Below are 24483 nucleotides of genomic sequence, written 5' to 3'. Positions count from 1 at the left end.
GGGTAACCGGCCGCAGCAGCAGACCCAGCGGGAGCAGCAGACACAGCAGAGGCCGCTGGCTGAGTGCGCGGGGACCATCGAGGCGGGCAGAGGCGGGTCTGCGAGGGGCGGGCAGTGGGGTTCTGCCTGTCGACACAGGGCACCCAGCGTCGTGGCCTCGCGAGGGGGGCGGTTTGAGGGAGGGGATACAGAGTCACAGGACCCTCGCAGAGAGCCGCGATCCGGGAAGCCCAGCAGCCACAGGGCAGCAGTGCCCTCCCGCCCCCTGCTCACAGGCAGCTCCTGCGGGCTAAGCTGGCCTCTGCGGAGAGCCCACTCGCCTCCCATCGCGGGTTCCCTCCACCCCTGCCCCTCTTCCCACTCCCACTGCTCCGAGGGGGCGCCCTAGGTTGCTCTCCCCGGCCTGTAACCTTCCTGTCCAAGCTGGGGTGCTTCTCTCAGAGGGCCACCTTCAGCCCGAGGCCTCCCGGGAGCACACCTCATCCCCATCTGCCTGCAGCCGGCCCCGCCCACCCTGAGGGCTGCGTGCCAGTGCCTCTGTGGCCACAAGTGCTCTGGGCTCCCGGTTTCCCGGGACTGGGCCATGAGGGCTTGTGTGGGGGAAGAGATAGTTTCTGGAAATGGGGGGGTGGGGGGTAACCATGTGAGCTCTGGATTCAGGAAGGGGTCCTCTGCCCCCGACCTTCTCTCTCCACCTACTTGACTCCCCAACCTGCATGACCATTCTCTGGGGACTTCAACTAGCGCCTGGGAACTATCAGGAACCTCCCCCACTTCTGTCAGCCAGCCTCAGGAAAGAGCGCCCTCAGGAGTCGCTACACCTCCCCAGGGCCTGAATAGAGGGACTTTGGGGATGTGAACTGAACGACCTTCTGGGGAGAGTCAGCGACCCTTTTACTCAACAGAGCAGGAAGCCAGTCAGCAGGCTATTTGAGTGGAAGGAAATGAAGTGATTTCCATGGCAGCAGAGTCCCCACCGCAGCAATCTTCCTCCCAGAGCTGCTGGCTGACCTTCTGGCCAGGATCCCTCCTACCTCAGCGTGGAAGGCCCGGCCTCGTGGAGAAGTATAGGTTCTGAGGAAAGACCTGGCACCTGGGTTCTGCTGCTACACTTGCCTTATCTCGTGGCCCTTGTGGCTCTAGCTTTCCCAGAAACCTCAAGGGCTTAAGTGCCTGTGCTTACTCAGAGGCTGCACGCCATTCCCCATTGCCAGCCTCAGGCCCTCCCCCTAGCTGCCTCCTCTAGAGACCCCCTCTCCTCAACACACACACACACACACACACAACACTCTCTCTCTCTCTCTCTCTCTCTCTCTCTCTCTCTCTGGGGATGTGCCTTCTCACAGAAGCTCAACCACAGAGATGCTTTAGGGACTGTGCCCAAACTCCTTCATCCCCAGCCTCTCAAGTTTTTGCTGTGATCCCTGGCACCCCCTGGAGCTGTTCCACCTTTGGAACCTTTCCCAGGTGGCAGGAGTGCCTAGCACAGGGCTAGTGACCTAAGTCTGAGCACTGGCGACCCTAGAAATGTGTTACACACAAACATTTTATTGAGCAGTAAGGGACCCCACTGGGGACAGAAAGGGCTGGCAGTAAAGGAGCATGTGAACCTCGGGGCAGGGTGCATGCTGCTTGACTCTCCATCCTGTTCTTGCTTCAGGGAGCAGGTCCACCATGCTCCAATCGCCGGTTTTTGGGTCTGGAGCAGCCCAGCTCTTCGTCCGAACTTTCTGAAGAGTGCTTTCGTTTGGGCGCACGTCTGGGGACTGGCTTCACTGCTTCCACCTTTGCTGGTGGGGCCAAAGGAACATCCCCGTAGGCCCGGTAGCCACCAACCAGGCAGTATGTCTCCCCATGCCAGCCCAACTGCGTTTCTCCACACCCTCGGTAGAGGACATGGTAATGCCCGGGTGTGGGAGGACAAACGGGAGCCACTGCTGCTGCAAAGAAAATCAGAACTGATCAGTCACTTGTGCTGTGCACAGTCTCCTGCCACAATTTCCCCCTCTCATGTCTCTCCCAGTTTCTGGCTGAAGACCTTTAATCTACTTGACATCCAAAACACAGCCTTGGCCCATCACCTCTATGAGTCCCTAGAGAAGGGACACTGGCTGCAAAAGCAATCCCTAGCGCCTACGGCTGCAGCAGATGAGGAAGTCTCTTCACCGTTTCCATGGAAAACAGTAGAACCCGAAAGAAATTGCACTCATGATCCTCTCCATCTCTCCCTTCCACAACAGAGAAAACATTTCTTGCAGTCTGTCACTTCTGAGGCTTTAATGGAAATGTCTTTCAAGTTTTGGAAAGAAATAATCTAATACAAATTTGTTAAGAACCCCTCTCACCTTGGCAACCCCTCTTGGGCCCCAGTTATACCGCCTGTTTCAACCACACTGAACTCTAGCCCTCTGGTACTTTTATCTAGATTAGAACAAGGCTAAATACTGAGGCAGAGTGATCAGGAGACTCAGAACCGGGGTCTGGGTACCAAGTCTAGGCTCACATCAACGCAGCCTCCTGGGACACCATCTCCTCAGCCCTCCCGTCTCATTAGCACTTCATCACCACCCCCTTCATTCTTCCGGTCTTCCCATCAATATGGCACCACCCTGTCCCTGAGTACTCAGCAACTCAGTATGGGATGTGTCTGAGAGGACCGATAGAGATGTCTGCATGACAGCACAGAGGTGCCTGGGTTTGAAGGTGTGCTTCTAATTGTGGCCCTGTTCCTCAAACTGCTCCATTTACCGTTTGCCAACAAAAATGCACTTGTCTTTTGCTAAGAGGCCATTCAGGAAAGGGTCTGAATGGAAGCATCCTGTAGCCCAAAGGGGAAGGCTACATTATAAAGCTTAGAACCGTCCTGCACACTTGTCCAGGGATGACCTTTCACTTGTCCTCAGCAGTGAGCCCTGTGGGTCCCTGAAGGTGTCCCAGGTCACTGGTATTACTTACATGTGGGAGTGTGCTCAGTTGTACATAGTTGGCAGGCCCCACAAAAACATGTGCCAGCCAGGTGAGGTGGATTGTATCCCATACCTCCTGTGGAGGTGGCCGGTCTGGGTGTACCTGCTGCACTGCCCAGCCAGGGAACAGAGCACAGGGTTGAGTATATATAGCCTATGAAGTCAGACATTGTCTCTGATAGTCAGAGAAACTTCCCTACCAGTCCTCCACCAGATACGAATCTGTTTGGTTGTCAGTTACCATGGAATCTGTTACCGTGGAATCTGTGAGAAGGCCTGTGAGGGCATCACTACCCAGTGAGGTCATATATGGAACCTGTGACTTGAGGGGCAGGCTTCAGGAGGAGGGGCAGTTTTTTGGAGGAGAACAGGGTAGAGGCAGAGGTACTCTGCCTGGCCCCTCACAGCTGGGCCTCCCCACCAATGCTGTAGTCTAGTAGACACCCCAGGTGGGGCGTGCTGGTGGTCTGGCACAGCCCCAGGGGCCACAGGAGGGCAAGAGAGACCCACATTCTGTGATTGGCTTGAGAGGCAAGATTAAGGTAAGAGACAGCTAGGTTGTATGGCACTTAGCCTAAGAGGCAGAGATTTGTGTGGACAGGGGAATCAGGGAAGGCTCCTTTGCAGTGGGCCTGAAGGACAAGTGAGATTTGGACCCATGGGGAAGAGAGGGAAGACATTCCAGTTTGGAAGAATAAAAGCAAAGACACACTCTTCTCGACCTTGTCCTGCCCCCAATATAAATTCATCGCACCCTGAAATTTTTACAACTGAGGACTTAAAGAAACCAAGAGGTTAAGGGGCCTTCGCAGTGGTACACAGGTAGTGGAGAGGTGTTCTGCTCAATGGTTAGGTTCATGTCGGGGCTCCGGGTTTACAGCTGATAGGAATATGAGGACAAGCTCCTGCCATTTCAAACATTTCCAAGTGATACTGAGAGAGATGTTAAAGGTGCAAAATGCGGGTGCTGAATGACCTCACAAAGTGGGAATGGTGGGCCCATTTGAACATGAAATTGAAAACAAATTCATGACAAAAGGACATAATACAAAATGACAACATAATCACTCCAGGCCCCTCTCCCCTAGAAGTAAAAGTCATTAGAATCCTCTGTCTCTCCACCATGAAAGGATGAGATAAAGACTCAGCAGCAGCCCCCGTGAGAAACATGGTCAACAGTGTGAAGAGGTGTTACTCAGACGATTTGGTCCGCCTCAGAGAAGGAAAGAGACAACTCTGCCCTTAGCCTGATCAGGCCCACAGGAAGCAAGCACATTTGGGGCAGCCTCTGATAGTGTGGCAATGAGAGAGAACCTTCTTTAGGAGGGGGACTCCCTGTTGCCCGACCCCCACCCTGAAAAAGCAAAGATGGGACATTCGTTTAATGGGGCTGTTGCAGAGGCGTTGTTCCCAGGAGGTAGAGACTGCTTCGACTACCATTTTAGAGGTTGGGCCACCGTGGTTGAGAAGCACAGCACCTTCTCTTCCTAAACTGCTTGAATCAGCGGGTACACGTTAGGACAGACGAAGTCAGGCCTCATTGGAGCGGACTGCCTTTGGGAGTGGTAGAATGTAAACTGTGAAAGGGAATGCTCTGGAGGAGGTTTGTCATGGCAGGTGGGCCAGCATGAGACCATTCAGATTCTCCACGGCTCCAGAGATTACTTGACTGGGAGCATCCCTGTGATGTGGCGGGGGGACTCCTACCTTAACAGGACCTGGCTGGGCATCTGGGGAAGGCGGAATAAACGGTTTATTAACTTACGAGAGCGAGAGACTCACAAAAGCACCGAGAAAGACTTGTACCTGGATTCTTGAGCCAACCCTAAGAAAACTTATCTAGATCTGGAGTAGGGCTCGGGAGGCTGCACTTTTAAGCTTCCTGGGCAGTCCCACCACAGTGGTCCATGGATAGAGTGACCAAATTATTGTGAGTTCTTGGTTGCTTTGGGGAGTCAAAGTGGGCAATATTAAAAACTGCAGCAGGCATACGTATAAACAGGGAATATTCAAGGCAAACAGAGGTGTATAGTTATTCTGTGCATGAATCAGGTTTGGGAAAAGCTAGCCTGGTGGTTAAAGAACACAACCCTTATGACAGACAGACCAGATTCTGTCCTACTTACTTGTGTGATTTTTGACCAAGTTCTTTTATCCTTCTGACTGTTTCTTCATATGGAAAAGAGCGATGGCTGTACATTTAGCACAATATTCTCTTTTGGCAAAAGTTGCTCTGGGTCCATTTGTGTTCTCCGCAACTGAATCCTTTCCAGTGTGCAAGCATTTTTAAGTTGTTTGGTGAAGTATTACATTGGACTTTCAACTGTTCATTACTTTGGGCAAAGCTTATGTAGTGCTGCAGAGACTAGAACCCATGCAGAGGTAGTGAGAGGATGTTATAAGCTTATTCTGCCGGTTGATACAAAAGTTTAACCTTTTCTCCTCTTCCTCCACCTGCCGCCAAGACATGAGAAAGAAGGCAGAGCCTGGAAATGCACACCAGGCAATACTTCTGTGTCAGTTTGCCTTTTATTCCTCTGCCAGTACTTCCCAGAGAGATTTCACCAAAAGTGCCTAAGCTTGCCATGGCCATTGTTGTGAAGGAAGTTTCTCTCTATTGCTAGTCACATCCCCTTTTCCTTCTCCTGGGGACTTAATGGATGTTTGGGGGCAGGAACTAAAATTTAAACTAAAAGGTAAAAAACAAAAAAACAAAAAACAAAACAAAAGAAAAAACAAGTGTTCTTTTTGTAACATCTTTATTGGAGTATAATGGCTTTACAATGGTGTGTTAGTTTCTGCTTTATACCAAAGTGAATCAGTTATACATAAGTTCCTATATCTTTCCCTCTTGCATCTCCCTCACTCCCACCCTCCCTATCCCACCCCTCTAGGTGGTCACAAAGCACCGAGCTGATCTCTCTGTGCTATGCGGCTGCTTCCCACTAGCTATCCATTTTACGTTTGGTAGTGTATATATGTCCATGCCACTCTCTCACTTTGTCATGGCTTACCCTTCGCCCTCCCCATATCCCCAAGTCCATTCTCTAGTAGGTCTGTGTCTTTATTCCTGTCTTACCCCTAGGTTCTTCATGACATTTTTTTCTTAAATTCCATATATATATATGTGTTAGCATACGGTATTTGTCTTTGTCTTTCTGACTTCCTTCACTCTGTATGACAGACTCTAGGTCCATCCGCCTCATTACAAATAGCTCAATTTCGTTTCTTTTTATGGCTGAGTAATATTCCACTGAATATGTGTGTCACATCTTCTTTATCCATTCATCTGACGATGGACACTGAGGTTGTTTCCATCTCCTGGCTATTGTAAATAGAGCTGCAATGAACATTTTGGTACATGACTCCTTTTGAATTCTGGTTTTCTCAGGGTATAGGCCCAGTAGTGGGATTGCTGGGTCATATGGTAGTTCTATTTGTAGTTTTTTTAAGGAACCTCCATACTGCTCTCCCTAGTGGCTGTACCAATTTCCACTCCCACCAACAGTGTAGGAGCGTTCCGTTTTCTCCACATCCTCTCCAGCATTTATTGTTTGTAGATTTTTTGATGATGGCCATTCTGACCGGTGTGAGGTGATACCTCCTTGTAGTGTTGATTTGCATTTCTCTCATAATTCGTGATGTTGAGCATCTTTTCATGTGTTTGTTGGCCATCTTTGGAGAAATGTCTGTTTAGGTCTTCCGTCCATTGTTTCATTGGGTTGTTTTTTTTGATATTGATCTGCATGAGTTGCTTATATAGTTTACAAATTTATTTATGTTTATATTTTTTGGAGATGAATCCCTTGTCAGTTGCTTCGTTTGCAACTATTTTCTCCCATTCTGAGGGTTGTCAGAGTCCAGAGTCTTGAGTGTTCCCCCAGTATCCAACTTGGACAAGTGTACAAATAGTGGTGGTCTAAATGATGTAGAGAGATGAATAGTGGAAGTAAGTATTGAAGGTAAAATTAATCGTTCAGTAACATCACATAATTAATTTTAAGTGTCCATGTTATACTTGGGCAGAGTTGTTCAGTTGGCAATTAGTTAAGTTTGTAAGAGACTCAGGAGAGAGAGATGTAAGTTTTAGGTCAAGATCTGTGATATATATGGTGGCTGGAATCACAAGAGTAGATGAGACCATCTATCAAGGGCAGAAGAGAGCTTCTGAGAAATACACATCTCTTGGCAGAGGGCAGAGTGAGAGTGCCCAGTGAAAGAGATAAGGATGTCCAGAGGCAGGAGGAAGAAGTAGCAGGTTAAGATGCTACTGTTGTGAAGGTGAAAGATTTTTCTGAGATGCCAAGTTTGATCAACAAAATCAACTATTGCTGAAAGGTGACAGAATGACCAAACAATATTCACTCAGTTTAATCACAAACTAAATGTTGGTGAATGCAATTCCAGTGCAGATAAGTAAGAAGAAAAGAGCAAAATTGTGTGAGTCACGAGGTACATAAAGATAAGAAAATACAGACAATGAGAATAAATACAAGTTTTGATAAACTGCACTGTGAAATTAGGAAGAGAGAAAAGGTAACTAGAGAATTACTTGGCATCAAGCAAGAGTAATTTTTAATGGGAGGGAGGCAGCTTTTTAATGGGAGGGGGCCAAAATACAATCGCTAAAGAGGAAAACCTTAACAATACCAATGAGGTGGGAAAATGAATGGAAGATACTGAGGAAGTGAGACTAGGTATTTATACACTATGTCGAAAAGCTCTTCTTGGACGTAAAGAGAAGAAGGTAGTTTGGGGTGTTTTTGCTTTATAGTCTGTGTTTTCTCTGTGAAATAAAAGTTTGATGGGAGGTGATGTCACCTCGAGATAGCACTCATCAAATATCCTATGTGCTTATCTACATTTTTCATCCTCCTTTGTAGTTCAACTGTTTTCCTTTGATTCGTTGTGGCCAGTGGCAAAGAAGCAGAATCAAGTGTATCACTTCTGAGCTGAGGTCATTAGGAGCCAGTGTCCCTCTTGTCTGGTCCTCTGCTATTGTGACATGGGAGGTCAAATAGTCCAGATGAGGTGGCTGCAAGATGGATCAGGACCATGTGATCTGTAAGGGCTTTACTCAGTAGAGAAATAACGTACTCGTATTTTCCACTGAGATTCCTGTGTTCAATAGATCTGCCTGTGAGAGCTCAGAGAGCATAGCGAAGGCTGAAATGACAAAGAGGGAGAGATGTTGGTAACAGATGGAAGGCGCCTGGCAGATAATATATTAAATGGTAAACAAAGCTGCTGGAGTAAGAGAGAGAGTATATAAGAGATGAGAAGAAGGCCAACTGTATATAGTATCTGACGCTAAGGAGTGAGGAGAGAAACAACTGAAAACTAAAAATAAAAAGAATGATCAGAAAGAAGCTAGGTGGTATGCCAACAGAAATCATAAGATTGCTATAAAACATAAAGGAAGGTAGTTTTAAAAGAAGCACCATCTAATGGAGTCAGTTGTTTCCCAAAGGCAAAATGCTATGGGAACTGAAAATAAAGCATCTGATTGGATGGCTAAACTTTTATGAACAAAAGTGGAACCACTTCAGGAAAGTCATGGGAGAAGACGCTGTGTTACAGTGGGGAGAGTAATCAATATATTGTGAGGAAAGGTGCCTTCATTTGCAAGAAATGCCAATTAAGAAGTGAAGACAGCATTTAAAGGGAAGGGATAATGTAAGAAAATTAAAAAAAAAATTTAAGGAAACTTGAATAACTCGTAGACAAAGAGGGAGGTATTAGTGAAAGACTGAAAATCAGAGAAAGCTATCTTAAGTTGTTGTTATGGACTGAATTGTGTCCCCCGAAAAATTATATGTTGAAGCCCCTCCTAAGTTGACTGTAGAAGATAGGAGATAGGTCCTTTAGGGAGGTAACTGAAGTTAACTGAAGTCATAAGGGTGAGGTAATAATCTGACAGGGACTGATGGTGTCCTTATAAGAAGGGGAATAGATTCCAGAGATCTCTCTCCCTCTGCTCGTAGAGGAAAGGCCGTGTGAGGACACTGCAAGAAGACAGCCGTCAGCAAGCCAGGAAGATTGTTCTCACCAGAAACCAATTCTTATGGTATTCAGTACCTTAATCTTGGACTTCCACCCTCCAGAACTGTGAGAAAATAAATTTCTGCTGTGGAAGTCGTTCAGTCTATAGTATTTCACTATAACAGCCCAACCAGACTAATACAGACCTTTATGTACACTGCAATATACAGAAGCTAAACAGTGATTGTGAGCCTGAGATTACATCTTGAACAGAAGTGTAATGACCCTTGTGGTACTCACAACTTCACGAATTTTGTCAGAAAGATGTGAAAAAAAGTCAGTCAACCAACGGTTCTGATAGTGGATATTTTCTTTATGTGTTTGACATAAAGCAGTGTCTGACAGCCTCCCTGATACCCATCCGTATCGCAGTTTTGATTCTGTGGCTCCAGTTCCACATGGCACCAAGGTGCTGTGTACTGTCCATTCTTGGGTTTTTGGGTGCTGTACCTATTGCCAATAGGTGGGTCAAACCACTGGGGCTCTTCTGAAGTCCTCCCTAAATTTGGACCAGCTTCAGCTCCAAATCCGAGTTTTCAGAGAGCCCAGGGTGAGGCTCGCCTGCCACAGTAGACACGTTGGCTAACGGGTTGCACTGCAGCACCCACTCGGACAAGGGCACCATCACGATGCCACCGTTCTTCCTCTGCAGGGGCGGACCCGTGGACAGTCAGCTTGGCCCCCAGCACAGCCAGCTGCCTGTTCACTCTCTCGGCCCCTGTGAGGAAGGTGTTCAGCCCTGGCTTTGAGGTCAGAGTCATCTCCTCTCTGGGTTTGTGTGAATGGAGGAGCCGCAGCCCTGGTCTGGGTGGTGTGTTGGCCCTGGGTTTCCGGGTTTGGAGGAGTATCTTACCACCTAGACCCCCACCTAGGGCTGAAGAGTTCAGGGGCTGTGGACCGTGGGTTTTGGGGGCAGAAGATATTTAACCTGGCGTTTGAGGAAATGGAGGGAGAAGAGGCTCAGGTTCAAGGGCTCCTGGTTTGAATCTCTTGCTTTAGGTTTGAGGGCCAGGGCAGTCTCTCACCAGAAGCTGCAGGATATCATCAGGAACATTGCGAGTGTTCTTGCACATACCCCGGGCAGCTGAGTGGGAGAAGATGACAGGTGCCTGTGACACTTGGAGGGCTCGCCGTGCCGCAGCATCCGAGACATGGGCCAAGTCCACCATCATGCCCAGGCGGTTCATTTCTGCCACCACCTTCTGCAGGGACAGGATGGGGAGAGGGCATGAGGGCTGCATTTATCTTGTGTGTATTTATCTGTAGGGAACAGGCAGGGCTGTACATTCATGTGGGGCAGGGTATGGAAGCCGGGTCCTTACCTCGCCAAAGCTGGTGAGCCGACTGACATTGCTGTAGAAGGGGTGGATACCCTTTGCTGAGCTCTGTGCTCTGCAGGATGGCCAGGAGGCAGTCTGACTGGTGGCCATGACTTGGCTACAAGAGCGTAGAAAGAGGTTGTGTCGAACCGTCTACACCTGCAACTCCCTGATGCAAGAGGAGGGACCCAAACTGGGCTGTGCCTGGCAGTAGGAGGGCCCTTCTGGGGATTCAGTCTTGTTCTGCAAACCTCCATTCCCCTCCCAACCCCAGGTTCAGGGCTGGATCCCAGGGATAAACTTGCTTTGGGCCCCAGCGTGATCTTGGGCAGATCCCTGCCTCACTGGGCCCTTACCATCTGCACTGTGCTCACCAGGGCGTGTTGCAGGTGTGGGTGAGTGTCACGTAGCGCACACCCAGCGCATAGAAGGTACGCAAGATGGAGAGGCTCCTGTCCAGTGAGTGGCCGCCCTCCACACCAATGAGGCTAGCCAACTTCCGGGTATTGTTGAGAGCTGGGGGCAGGTAGGTCAGATGATCATTTTCAGAGGCAGGGGTAGCTAACTGAAGTCCCTAACACCTACCACGACCAGTCTCTTTACCATTTTGTTTTGTTTTTTTGGCCGTGCCACGCAGCATGAGGGCTCTTAGTTCCCCCACCGGGGATCCAACCCGAGGCCCCTGCAGTGGAAGCGTGGAGTCTTCACCTCTGGACTACCAGGGAAGTCCCCCGGCTACCTTTAACTGAGGTCACAAGCTCCAGCTCAGAATAGGAGGCACACATGGGGCAGATGAGGTGAACTTGCTCCAGGGTGAGGCGCACAGCATCGCGTTCGTGGGTCCGGCATGGGACGTAGGCTCACCAGAACTGAGGGAAGGCAAGGGCTTAGTTTGGGCTTTGGAGCTCCTTGGGCTTCTCATAGCCTCCTCAGCTGGCACAACACTCAGTGTGCCCAGAAGTCCCATGTAATGCGTTGCTTTTTCTGTGGTACTTGGATGCCCGTCAGGTTGGCTCACTGTGACCCCTGTTCCCCCAGCATCCATGGCATGGCACTTTCTAGGTCACTATGGTAACTTAGTTCCAATGTGACTAACCTGTGGTCTCTGAGGCCCCCAAACTGCCCCACATTCCCCAGCAGCCATGGTGGCACCTTGTGTGTCCCTGGGCACCCACGAGATCATTTTTCAGCCTGTCCACGCTGGTCTGGCCATGGCTGAAATTGCGCAGATTAACATCCTGTAGCCCGTGGTGGTAAAACAGCCTCAGGACCAGGGGCATGTCGTTGTGGCTGGAGGGAGGTCAAGGCAAATAGGTGGGCTCCTTAGGTCTTGGGATGAGGCAGGACACATTGCCTGGCCTGGGCCAGCCTGTGGGTCCCCCACCTCCCACTGTCACACAGACTATACTAGGAGCAGCTGAGGCCTGGGCTGAGGGGTTCCCACCAGGGAGGGGATGACAGAGAAGGGGAAGGGCATCCATAGATGATGGAGAGGACATCCAGGGGTGGTGGGAGGGAGCCTCCCCACTAGCTCTGCATGCTCCGGACCTCCTGCCCTGCCCGGGGCCAGGCTAGGCCCCCAGCGGCCCCCAGCAGCCGGCACACACTGCAGCCACCCGTCCACGAGCGGGAAGTCCCGCATCAGGGCCCGCGTGCGCTCCCGCGGACTTGGGGTTCTGGAGGTGCCCGGCGTGGTCTTCACGGGTAACCGGCCGCAGCAGCAGACCCAGCGGGAGCAGCAGACACAGCAGAGGCCGCTGGCTGAGTGCGCGGGGACCATCGAGGCGGGCAGAGGCGGGTCTGCGAGGGGCGGGCAGTGGGGTTCTGCCTGTCGACACAGGGCACCCAGCGTCGTGGCCTCGCGAGGGGGGCGGTTTGAGGGAGGGGATACAGAGTCACAGGACCCTCGCAGAGAGCCGCGATCCGGGAAGCCCAGCAGCCACAGGGCAGCAGTGCCCTCCCGCCCCCTGCTCACAGGCAGCTCCTGCGGGCTAAGCTGGCCTCTGCGGAGAGCCCACTCGCCTCCCATCGCGGGTTCCCTCCACCCCTGCCCCTCTTCCCACTCCCACTGCTCCGAGGGGGCGCCCTAGGTTGCTCTCCCCGGCCTGTAACCTTCCTGTCCAAGCTGGGGTGCTTCTCTCAGAGGGCCACCTTCAGCCCGAGGCCTCCCGGGAGCACACCTCATCCCCATCTGCCTGCAGCCGGCCCCGCCCACCCTGAGGGCTGCGTGCCAGTGCCTCTGTGGCCACAAGTGCTCTGGGCTCCCGGTTTCCCGGGACTGGGCCATGAGGGCTTGTGTGGGGGAAGAGATAGTTTCTGGAAATGGGGGGGTGGGGGGTAACCATGTGAGCTCTGGATTCAGGAAGGGGTCCTCTGCCCCCGACCTTCTCTCTCCACCTACTTGACTCCCCAACCTGCATGACCATTCTCTGGGGACTTCAACTAGCGCCTGGGAACTATCAGGAACCTCCCCCACTTCTGTCAGCCAGCCTCAGGAAAGAGCGCCCTCAGGAGTCGCTACACCTCCCCAGGGCCTGAATAGAGGGACTTTGGGGATGTGAACTGAACGACCTTCTGGGGAGAGTCAGCGACCCTTTTACTCAACAGAGCAGGAAGCCAGTCAGCAGGCTATTTGAGTGGAAGGAAATGAAGTGATTTCCATGGCAGCAGAGTCCCCACCGCAGCAATCTTCCTCCCAGAGCTGCTGGCTGACCTTCTGGCCAGGATCCCTCCTACCTCAGCGTGGAAGGCCCGGCCTCGTGGAGAAGTATAGGTTCTGAGGAAAGACCTGGCACCTGGGTTCTGCTGCTACACTTGCCTTATCTCGTGGCCCTTGTGGCTCTAGCTTTCCCAGAAACCTCAAGGGCTTAAGTGCCTGTGCTTACTCAGAGGCTGCACGCCATTCCCCATTGCCAGCCTCAGGCCCTCCCCCTAGCTGCCTCCTCTAGAGACCCCCTCTCCTCAACACACACACACACACACACACACAGACACACACACACACACACACACACACACACACACACTCACTCTCTCTCTCTCTCTCTCTCTCTCTCTCTCTGGGGATGTGCCTTCTCACAGAAGCTCAACCACAGAGATGCTTTAGGGACTGTGCCCAAACTCCTTCATCCCCAGCCTCTCAAGTTTTTGCTGTGATCCCTGGCACCCCCTGGAGCTGTTCCACCTTTGGAACCTTTCCCAGGTGGCAGGAGTGCCTAGCACAGGGGTAGTGACCTAAGTCTGAGCACTGGCGACCCTAGAAATGTGTTACACACAAACATTTTATTGAGCAGTAAGGGACCCCACTGGGGACAGAAAGGGCTGGCAGTAAAGGAGCATGTGAACCTCGGGGCAGGGTGCATGCTGCTTGACTCTCCATCCTGTTCTTGCTTCAGGGAGCAGGTCCACCATGCTCCAATCGCCGGTTTTTGGGTCTGGAGCAGCCCAGCTCTTCGTCCGAACTTTCTGAAGAGTGCTTTCGTTTGGGCGCACGTCTGGGGACTGGCTTCACTGCTTCCACCTTTGCTGGTGGGGCCAAAGGAACATCCCCGTAGGCCCGGTAGCCACCAACCAGGCAGTATGTCTCCCCATGCCAGCCCAACTGCGTTTCTCCACACCCTCGGTAGAGGACATGGTAGTGCCCGGGTGTGGGAGGACAAACGGGAGCCACTGCTGCTGCAAAGAAAATCAGAACTGATCAGTCACTTGTGCTGTGCACAGTCTCCTGCCACAATTTCCCCCTCTCATGTCTCTCCCAGTTTCTGGCTGAAGACCTTTAATCTACTTGACATCCAAAACACAGCCTTGGCCCATCACCTCTATGAGTCCCTAGAGAAGGGACACTGGCTGCAAAAGCAATCCCTAGCGCCTACGGCTGCAGCAGATGAGGAAGTCTCTTCACCGTTTCCAGGGAAAACAGTAGAACCCGAAAGAAATTGCACTCATGATCCTCTCCATCTCTCCCTTCCACAACAGAGAAAACATTTCTTGCAGTCTGTCACTTCTGAGGCTTTAATGGAAATGTCTTTCAAGTTTTGGAAAGAAATAATCTAATACAAATTTGTTAAGAACCCCTCTCACCTTGGCAACCCCTCTTGGGCCCCAGTTATACCGCCTGTTTCAACCACACTGAACTCTAGCCCTCTGGTACTTTTATCTAGATTAGAACAAGGCTAAATACTGAGGCAGAGTGATCAGGAGACTCAGAACCGGGGTCTGGGTACCAAGTCTAGGCTCACATCAACGCAGCCTCCTGGGACACCATCTCCTCAGCCCTCCCGTCTCATTAGCACTTCATCACCCCCCCCCTTCATTCTTCCGGTCTTCCCATCAATATGGCACCACCCTGTCCCCGAGTACTCAGCAACTCAGTATGGGATGTGTCTGAGAGGACCGATAGAGATGTCTGCATGACAGCACAGAGGTGCCTGGGTTTGAAGGTGTGCTTCTAATTGTGGCCCTGTTCCTCAAACTGCTCCATTTACCGTTTGCCAACAAAAATGCACTTGTCTTTTGCTAAGAGGCCATTCAGGAAAGGGTCTGAATGGAAGCATCCTGTAGCCCAAAGGGGAAGGCTACATTATAAAGCTTAGAACCGTCCTGCACACTTGTCCAGGGATGACCTTTCACTTGTCCTCAGCAGTGAGCCCTGTGGGTCCCTGAAGGTGTCCCAGGTCACTGGTATTACTTACATGTGGGAGTGTGCTCAGTTGTACATAGTTGGCAGGCCCCACAAAAACATGTGCCAGCCAGGTGAGGTGGATTGTATCCCATACCTCCTGTGGAGGTGGCCGGTCTGGGTGTACCTGCTGCACTGCCCAGCCAGGGAACAGAGCACAGGGTTGAGTATATATAGCCTATGAAGTCAGACATTGTCTCTGATAGTCAGAGAAACTTCCCTACCAGTCCTCCACCAGATACGAATCTGTTTGGTTGTCAGTTACCATGGAATCTGTTACCGTGGAATCTGTGAGAAGGCCTGTGAGGGCATCACTACCCAGTGAGGTCATATATGGAACCTGTGACTTGAGGGGCAGGCTTCAGGAGGAGGGGCAGTTTTTTGGAGGAGAACAGGGTAGAGGCAGAGGTACTCTGCCTGGCCCCTCACAGCTGGGCCTCCCCACCAATGCTGTAGTCTAGTAGACACCCCAGGTGGGGCGTGCTGGTGGTCTGGCACAGCCCCAGGGGCCACAGGAGGGCAAGAGAGACCCACATTCTGTGATTGGCTTGAGAGGCAAGATTAAGGTAAGAGACAGCTAGGTTGTATGGCACTTAGCCTAAGAGGCAGAGATTTGTGTGGACAGGGGAATCAGGGAAGGCTCCTTTGCAGTGGGCCTGAAGGACAAGTGAGATTTGGACCCATGGGGAAGAGAGGGAAGACATTCCAGTTTGGAAGAATAAAAGCAAAGACACACTCTTCTCGACCTTGTCCTGCCCCCAATATAAATTCATCGCACCCTGAAATTTTTACAACTGAGGACTTAAAGAAACCAAGAGGTTAAGGGGCCTTCGCAGTGGTACACAGGTAGTGGAGAGGTGTTCTGCTCAATGGTTAGGTTCATGTCGGGGCTCCGGGTTTACAGCTGATAGGAATATGAGGACAAGCTCCTGCCATTTCAAACATTTCCAAGTGATACTGAGAGAGATGTTAAAGGTGCAAAATGCGGGTGCTGAATGACCTCACAAAGTGGGAATGGTGGGCCCATTTGAACATGAAATTGAAAACAAATTCATGACAAAAGGACATAATACAAAATGACAACATAATCACTCCAGGCCCCTCTCCCCTAGAAGTAAAAGTCATTAGAATCCTCTGTCTCTCCACCATGAAAGGATGAGATAAAGACTCAGCAGCAGCCCCCGTGAGAAACATGGTCAACAGTGTGAAGAGGTGTTACTCAGACGATTTGGTCCGCCTCAGAGAAGGAAAGAGACAACTCTGCCCTTAGCCTGATCAGGCCCACAGGAAGCAAGCACATTTGGGGCAGCCTCTGATAGTGTGGCAATGAGAGAGAACCTTCTTTAGGAGGGGGACTCCCTGTTGCCCGACCCCCACCCTGAAAAAGCAAAGATGGGACATTCGTTTAATGGGGCTGTTGCAGAGGCGTTGTTCCCAGGAGGTAGAGACTGCTTCGACTACCATTTTAGAGGTTGGGCCACCGTGGTTGAGAAGCACAGCACCTTCTCTTCCTAAACTGCTTGAATCAGCGGGTACACGTTAGGACAGACGAAGTCAGGCCTCATTGGAGCGGACTGCCTTTGGGAGTGGTAGAATGTAAACTGTGAAAGGGAATGCTCTGGAGGAGGTTTGTCATGGCAGGTGGGCCAGCATGAGACCATTCAGATTCTCCACGGCTCCAGAGATTACTTGACTGGGAGCATCCCTGTGATGTGGCGGGGGGACTCCTACCTTAACAGGACCTGGCTGGGCATCTGGGGAAGGCGGAATAAACGGTTTATTAACTTACGAGAGCGAGAGACTCACAAAAGCACCGAGAAAGACTTGTACCTGGATTCTTGAGCCAACCCTAAGAAAACTTATCTAGATCTGGAGTAGGGCTCGGGAGGCTGCACTTTTAAGCTTCCTGGGCAGTCCCACCACAGTGGTCCATGGATAGAGTGACCAAATTATTGTGAGTTCTTGGTTGCTTTGGGGAGTCAAAGTGGGCAATATTAAAAACTGCAGCAGGCATACGTATAAACAGGGAATATTCAAGGCAAACAGAGGTGTATAGTTATTCTGTGCATGAATCAGGTTTGGGAAAAGCTAGCCTGGTGGTTAAAGAACACAACCCTTATGACAGACAGACCAGATTCTGTCCTACTTACTTGTGTGATTTTTGACCAAGTTCTTTTATCCTTCTGACTGTTTCTTCATATGGAAAAGAGCGATGGCTGTACATTTAGCACAATATTCTCTTTTGGCAAAAGTTGCTCTGGGTCCATTTGTGTTCTCCGCAACTGAATCCTTTCCAGTGTGCAAGCATTTTTAAGTTGTTTGGTGAAGTATTACATTGGACTTTCAACTGTTCATTACTTTGGGCAAAGCTTATGTAGTGCTGCAGAGACTAGAACCCAGGCAGAGGTAGTGAGAGGATGTTATAAGCTTATTCTGCCGGTTGATACAAAAGTTTAACCTTTTCTCCTCTTCCTCCACCTGCCGCCAAGACATGAGAAAGAAGGCAGAGCCTGGAAATGCACACCAGGCAATACTTCTGTGTCAGTTTGCCTTTTATTCCTCTGCCAGTACTTCCCAGAGAGATTTCACCAAAAGTGCCTAAGCTTGCCATGGCCATTGTTGTGAAGGAAGTTTCTCTCTATTGCTAGTCACATCCCCTTTTCCTTCTCCTGGGGGCTTAATGGATGTTTGGGGGCAGGAACTAAAATTTAAACTAAAAGGTAAAAAACAAAAAAACAAAAAACAAAACAAAAGAAAAAACAAGTGTTCTTTTTGTAACATCTTTATTGGAGTATAATGGCTTTACAATGGTGTGTTAGTTTCTGCTTTATACCAAAGTGAATCAGTTATACATAAGTTCCTATATCTTTCCCTCTTGCATCTCCCTCCCTCCCACCCTCCCTATCCCACCCCTCTAGGTGGTCACAAAGCACCGAGCTGATCTCTCTGTGCTATGCGGCTGCTTCCCACTAGCTATCCATTTTACGTTTGGTAGTGTATATATGTCCATGCCACTCTCTCACTTTGTCATGGCTTACCCTTCGCCCTCCCCATATCCCCAAGTCCATTCTCTAGTAGGTCTGTGTCTTTATTCCTGTCTTACCCCTAGGTTCTTCATGACATTTTTTTTCTTAAATTCCATATATATATATGTGTTAGCATACGGTATTTGTCTTTGTCTTTCTGACTTCCTTCACTCTGTATGACAGACTCTAGGTCCATCCGCCTCATTACAAATAGCTCAATTTCGTTTCTTTTTATGGCTGAGTAATATTCCACTGAATATGTGTGTCACATCTTCTTTATCCATTCATCTGACGATGGACACTGAGGTTGTTTCCATCTCCTGGCTATTGTAAATAGAGCTGCAATGAACATTTTGGTACATGACTCCTTTTGAATTCTGGTTTTCTCAGGGTATAGGCCCAGTAGTGGGATTGCTGGGTCATATGGTAGTTCTATTTGTAGTTTTTTTAAGGAACCTCCATACTGCTCTCCCTAGTGGCTGTACCAATTTCCACTCCCACCAACAGTGTAGGAGCGTTCCGTTTTCTCCACATCCTCTCCAGCATTTATTGTTTGTAGATTTTTTGATGATGGCCATTCTGACCGGTGTGAGGTGATACCTCCTTGTAGTGTTGATTTGCATTTCTCTCATAATTCGTGATGTTGAGCATCTTTTCATGTGTTTGTTGGCCATCTTTGGAGAAATGTCTGTTTAGGTCTTCCGTCCATTGTTTCATTGGGTTGTTTTTTTTGATATTGATCTGCATGAGTTGCTTATATAGTTTACAAATTTATTTATGTTTATATTTTTTGGAGATGAATCCCTTGTCAGTTGCTTCGTTTGCAACTATTTTCTCCCATTCTGAGGGTTGTCAGAGTCCAGAGTCTTGAGTGTTCCCCCAGTATCCAACTTGGACAAGTGTACAAATAGTGGTGGTCTAAATGATGTAGAGAGATGAATAGTGGAAGTAAGTATTGAAGGTAAAATTAATCGTTCAGTAACATCACATAATTAATTTTAAGTGTCCATGTTATACTTGGGCAGAGTTGTTCAGTTGGCAATTAGTTAAGTTTGTAAGAGACTCAGGAGAGAGAGATGTAAGTTTTAGGTCAAGATCTGTGATATATATGGTGGCTGGAATCACAAGAGTAGATGAGACCATCTATCAAGGGCAGAAGAGAGCTTCTGAGAAATACACATCTCTTGGCAGAGGGCAGAGTGAGAGTGCCCAGTGAAAGAGATAAGGATGTCCAGAGGCAGGAGGAAGAAGTAGCAGGTTAAGATGCTACTGTTGTGAAGGTGAAAGATTTTTCTGAGATGCCAAGTTTGATCAACAAAATCAACTATTGCTGAAAGGTGACAGAATGACCAAACAATATTCACTCAGTTTAATCACAAACTAAATGTTGGTGAATGCAATTCCAGTGCAGATAAGTAAGAAGAAAAGAGCAAAATTGTGTGAGTCACGAGGTACATAAAGATAAGAAAATACAGACAATGAGAATAAATACAAGTTTTGATAAACTGCACTGTGAAATTAGGAAGAGAGAAAAGGTAACTAGAGAATTACTTGGCATCAAGCAAGAGTAATTTTTAATGGGAGGGAGGCAGCTTTTTAATGGGAGGGGGCCAAAATACAATCGCTAAAGAGGAAAACCTTAACAATACCAATGAGGTGGGAAAATGAATGGAAGATACTGAGGAAGTGAGACTAGGTATTTATACACTATGTCGAAAAGCTCTTCTTGGACGTAAAGAGAAGAAGGTAGTTTGGGGTGTTTTTGCTTTATAGTCTGTGTTTTCTCTGTGAAATAAAAGTTTGATGGGAGGTGATGTCACCTCGAGATAGCACTCATCAAATATCCTATGTGCTTATCTACATTTTTCATCCTCCTTTGTAGTTCAACTGTTTTCCTTTGATTCGTTGTGGCCAGTGGCAAAGAAGCAGAATCAAGTGTATCACTTCTGAGCTGAGGTCATTAGGAGCCAGTGTCCCTCTTGTCTGGTCCTCTGCTATTGTGACATGGGAGGTCAAATAGTCCAGATGAGGTGGCTGCAAGATGGAACAGGACCATGTGATCTGTAAGTGCTTTACTCAGTAGAGAAATAACGTACTCGTATTTTCCACTGAGATTCCTGTGTTCAATAGATCTGCCTGTGAGAGCTCAGAGAGCATAGCGAAGGCTGAAATGACAAAGAGGGAGAGATGTTGGTAACAGATGGAAGGCGCCTGGCAGATAATATATTAAATGGTAAACAAAGCTGCTGGAGTAAGAGAGAGAGTATATAAGAGATGAGAAGAAGGCCAACTGTATGTAGTATCTGACGCTAAGGAGTGAGGAGAGAAACAACTGAAAACTAAAAATAAAAAGAATGATCAGAAAGAAGCTAGGTGGTATGCCAACAGAAATCATAAGATTGCTATAAAACATAAAGGAAGGTAGTTTTAAAAGAAGCACCATCTAATGGAGTCAGTTGTTTCCCAAAGGCAAAATGCTATGGGAACTGAAAATAAAGCATCTGATTGGATGGCTAAACTTTTATGAACAAAAGTGGAACCACTTCAGGAAAGTCATGGGAGAAGACGCTGTGTTACAGTGGGGAGAGTAATCAATATATTGTGAGGAAAGGTGCCTTCATTTGCAAGAAATGCCAATTAAGAAGTGAAGACAGCATTTAAAGGGAAGGGATAATGTAAGAAAATTAAAAAAAAAATTTAAGGAAACTTGAATAACTCGTAGACAAAGAGGGAGGTATTAGTGAAAGACTGAAAATCAGAGAAAGCTATCTTAAGTTGTTGTTATGGACTGAATTGTGTCCCCCGAAAAATTATATGTTGAAGCCCCTCCTAAGTTGACTGTAGAAGATAGGAGATAGGTCCTTTAGGGAGGTAACTGAAGTTAACTGAAGTCATAAGGGTGAGGTAATAATCTGACAGGGACTGATGGTGTCCTTATAAGAAGGGGAATAGATTCCAGAGATCTCTCTCCCTCTGCTCGTAGAGGAAAGGCCGTGTGAGGACACTGCAAGAAGACAGCCGTCAGCAAGCCAGGAAGATTGTTCTCACCAGAAACCAATTCTTATGGTATTCAGTACCTTAATCTTGGACTTCCACCCTCCAGAACTGTGAGAAAATAAATTTCTGCTGTGGAAGTCGTTCAGTCTATAGTATTTCACTATAACAGCCCAACCAGACTAATACAGACCTTTATGTACACTGCAATATACAGAAGCTAAACAGTGATTGTGAGCCTGAGATTACATCTTGAACAGAAGTGTAATGACCCTTGTGGTACTCACAACTTCACGAATTTTGTCAGAAAGATGTGAAAAAAAGTCAGTCAACCAACGGTTCTGATAGTGGATATTTTCTTTATGTGTTTGACATAAAGCAGTGTCTGACAGCCTCCCTGATACCCATCCGTATCGCAGTTTTGATTCTGTGGCTCCAGTTCCACATGGCACCAAGGTGCTGTGTACTGTCCATTCTTGGGTTTTTGGGTGCTGTACCTATTGCCAATAGGTGGGTCAAACCACTGGGGCTCTTCTGAAGTCCTCCCTAAATTTGGACCAGCTTCAGCTCCAAATCCGAGTTTTCAGAGAGCCCAGGGTGAGGCTCGCCTGCCACAGTAGACACGTTGGCTAACGGGTTGCACTGCAGCACCCACTCGGACAAGGGCACCATCACGATGCCACCGTTCTTCCTCTGCAGGGGCGGACCCGTGGACAGTCAGCTTGGCCCCCAGCACAGCCAGCTGCCTGTTCACTCTCTCGGCCCCTGTGAGGAAGGTGTTCAGCCCTGGCTTTGAGGTCAGAGTCATCTCCTCTCTGGGTTTGTGTGAATGGAGGAGCCGCAGCCCTGGTCTGGGTGGTGTGTTGGCCCTGGGTTTCCGGGTTTGGAGGAGTATCTTACCACCTAGACCCCCACCTAGGGCTGAAGAGTTCAGGGGCTGTGGACCGTGGGTTTTGGGGGCAGAAGATATTTAACCTGGCGTTTGAGGAAATGGAGGGAGAAGAGGCTCAGGTTCAAGGGCTCCTGGTTTGAATCTCTTGCTTTAGGTTTGAGGGCCAGGGCAGTCTCTCACCAGAAGCTGCAGGATATCATCAGGAACATTGCGAGTGTTCTTGCACATACCCCGGGCAGCTGAGTGGGAGAAGATGACAGGTGCCTGTGACACTTGGAGGGCTCGCCGTGCCGCAGCATCCGAGACATGGGCCAAGTCCACCATCATGCCCAGGCGGTTCATTTCTGCCACCACCTTCTGCAGGGACAGGATGGGGAGAGGGCATGAGGGCTGCATTTATCTTGTGTGTATTTATCTGTAGGGAACAGGCAGGGCTGTACATTCATGTGGGGCAGGGTATGGAAGCCGGGTCCTTACCTCGCCAAAGCTGGTGAGCCGACTGACATTGCTGTAGAAGGGGTGGATACCCTTTGCTGAGCTCTGTGCTCTGCAGGATGGCCAGGAGGCAGTCTGACTGGTGGCCATGACTTGGCTACAAGAGCGTAGAAAGAGGTTGTGTCGAACCGTCTACACCTGCAACTCCCTGATGCAAGAGGAGGGACCCAAACTGGGCTGTGCCTGGCAGTAGGAGGGCCCTTCTGGGGATTCAGTCTTGTTCTGCAAACCTCCATTCCCCTCCCAACCCCAGGTTCAGGGCTGGATCCCAGGGATAAACTTGCTTTGGGCCCCAGCGTGATCTTGGGCAGATCCCTGCCTCACTGGGCCCTTACCATCTGCACTGTGCTCACCAGGGCGTGTTGCAGGTGTGGGTGAGTGTCACGTAGCGCACACCCAGCGCATAGAAGGTACGCAAGATGGAGAGGCTCCTGTCCAGTGAGTGGCCGCCCTCCACACCAATGAGGCTAGCCAACTTCCGGGTATTGTTGAGAGCTGGGGGCAGGTAGGTCAGATGATCATTTTCAGAGGCAGGGGTAGCTAACTGAAGTCCCTAACACCTACCACGACCAGTCTCTTTACCATTTTGTTTTGTTTTTTTGGCCGTGCCACGCAGCATGAGGGCTCTTAGTTCCCCCACCGGGGATCCAACCCGAGGCCCCTGCAGTGGAAGCGTGGAGTCTTCACCTCTGGACTACCAGGGAAGTCCCCCGGCTACCTTTAACTGAGGTCACAAGCTCCAGCTCAGAATAGGAGGCACACATGGGGCAGATGAGGTGAACTTGCTCCAGGGTGAGGCGCACAGCATCGCGTTCGTGGGTCCGGCATGGGACGTAGGCTCACCAGAACTGAGGGAAGGCAAGGGCTTAGTTTGGGCTTTGGAGCTCCTTGGGCTTCTCATAGCCTCCTCAGCTGGCACAACACTCAGTGTGCCCAGAAGTCCCATGTAATGCGTTGCTTTTTCTGTGGTACTTGGATGCCCGTCAGGTTGGCTCACTGTGACCCCTGTTCCCCCAGCATCCATGGCATGGCACTTTCTAGGTCACTATGGTAACTTAGTTCCAATGTGACTAACCTGTGGTCTCTGAGGCCCCCAAACTGCCCCACATTCCCCAGCAGCCATGGTGGCACCTTGTGTGTCCCTGGGCACCCACGAGATCATTTTTCAGCCTGTCCACGCTGGTCTGGCCATGGCTGAAATTGCGCAGATTAACATCCTGTAGCCCGTGGTGGTAAAACAGCCTCAGGACCAGGGGCATGTCGTTGTGGCTGGAGGGAGGTCAAGGCAAATAGGTGGGCTCCTTAGGTCTTGGGATGAGGCAGGACACATTGCCTGGCCTGGGCCAGCCTGTGGGTCCCCCACCTCCCACTGTCACACAGACTATACTAGGAGCAGCTGAGGCCTGGGCTGAGGGGTTCCCACCAGGGAGGGGATGACAGAGAAGGGGAAGGGCATCCATAGATGATGGAGAGGACATCCAGGGGTGGTGGGAGGGAGCCTCCCCACTAGCTCTGCATGCTCCGGACCTCCTGCCCTGCCCGGGGCCAGGCTAGGCCCCCAGCGGCCCCCAGCAGCCGGCACACACTGCAGCCACCCGTCCACGAGCGGGAAGTCCCGCATCAGGGCCCGCGTGCGCTCCCGCGGACTTGGGGTTCTGGAGGTGCCCGGCGTGGTCTTCACGGGTAACCGGCCGCAGCAGCAGACCCAGCGGGAGCAGCAGACACAGCAGAGGCCGCTGGCTGAGTGCGCGGGGACCATCGAGGCGGGCAGAGGCGGGTCTGCGAGGGGCGGGCAGTGGGGTTCTGCCTGTCGACACAGGGCACCCAGCGTCGTGGCCTCGCGAGGGGGGCGGTTTGAGGGAGGGGATACAGAGTCACAGGACCCTCGCAGAGAGCCGCGATCCGGGAAGCCCAGCAGCCACAGGGCAGCAGTGCCCTCCCGCCCCCTGCTCACAGGCAGCTCCTGCGGGCTAAGCTGGCCTCTGCGGAGAGCCCACTCGCCTCCCATCGCGGGTTCCCTCCACCCCTGCCCCTCTTCCCACTCCCACTGCTCCGAGGGGGCGCCCTAGGT

General features: G+C 50.1%; 2 pseudogenes across 2 annotated transcripts; both read right to left on the bottom strand.

The window, feature by feature from the left end:
- Positions 1-1656: 1656 nt before the first annotated feature.
- Positions 1657-11178, bottom strand: LOC309799277 (dipeptidase 2-like; annotated as a pseudogene). Its single transcript has 6 exons — positions 11067-11178; positions 10702-10843; positions 10331-10400; positions 10034-10210; positions 9570-9654; positions 1657-1940 (listed from the first exon to the last, which is right to left on the bottom strand). The product of its transcript is annotated as a dipeptidase 2-like (transcript).
- A 2540-nt stretch (positions 11179-13718) lies between these two features.
- On the bottom strand, positions 13719-24420 carry LOC309799276 (dipeptidase 2-like; annotated as a pseudogene). Its single transcript has 9 exons — positions 24296-24420; positions 24008-24191; positions 23512-23681; positions 23131-23250; positions 22766-22907; positions 22395-22464; positions 22098-22274; positions 21634-21718; positions 13719-14002 (listed from the first exon to the last, which is right to left on the bottom strand). The product of its transcript is annotated as a dipeptidase 2-like (transcript).
- Between the last annotated feature and the right edge of the window lie 63 nt (positions 24421-24483).

Source organism: Mesoplodon mirus, assembly GCF_964341445.2.
Source record: "Mesoplodon mirus genome assembly, chromosome: 3".
In the NCBI taxonomy this organism is placed as follows: domain Eukaryota; kingdom Metazoa; phylum Chordata; class Mammalia; order Artiodactyla; family Ziphiidae; genus Mesoplodon; species Mesoplodon mirus.
The sequence above is the reverse complement of the archived record's forward strand: the minus strand, read 5'-3'. Positions and strand labels throughout refer to the sequence as shown.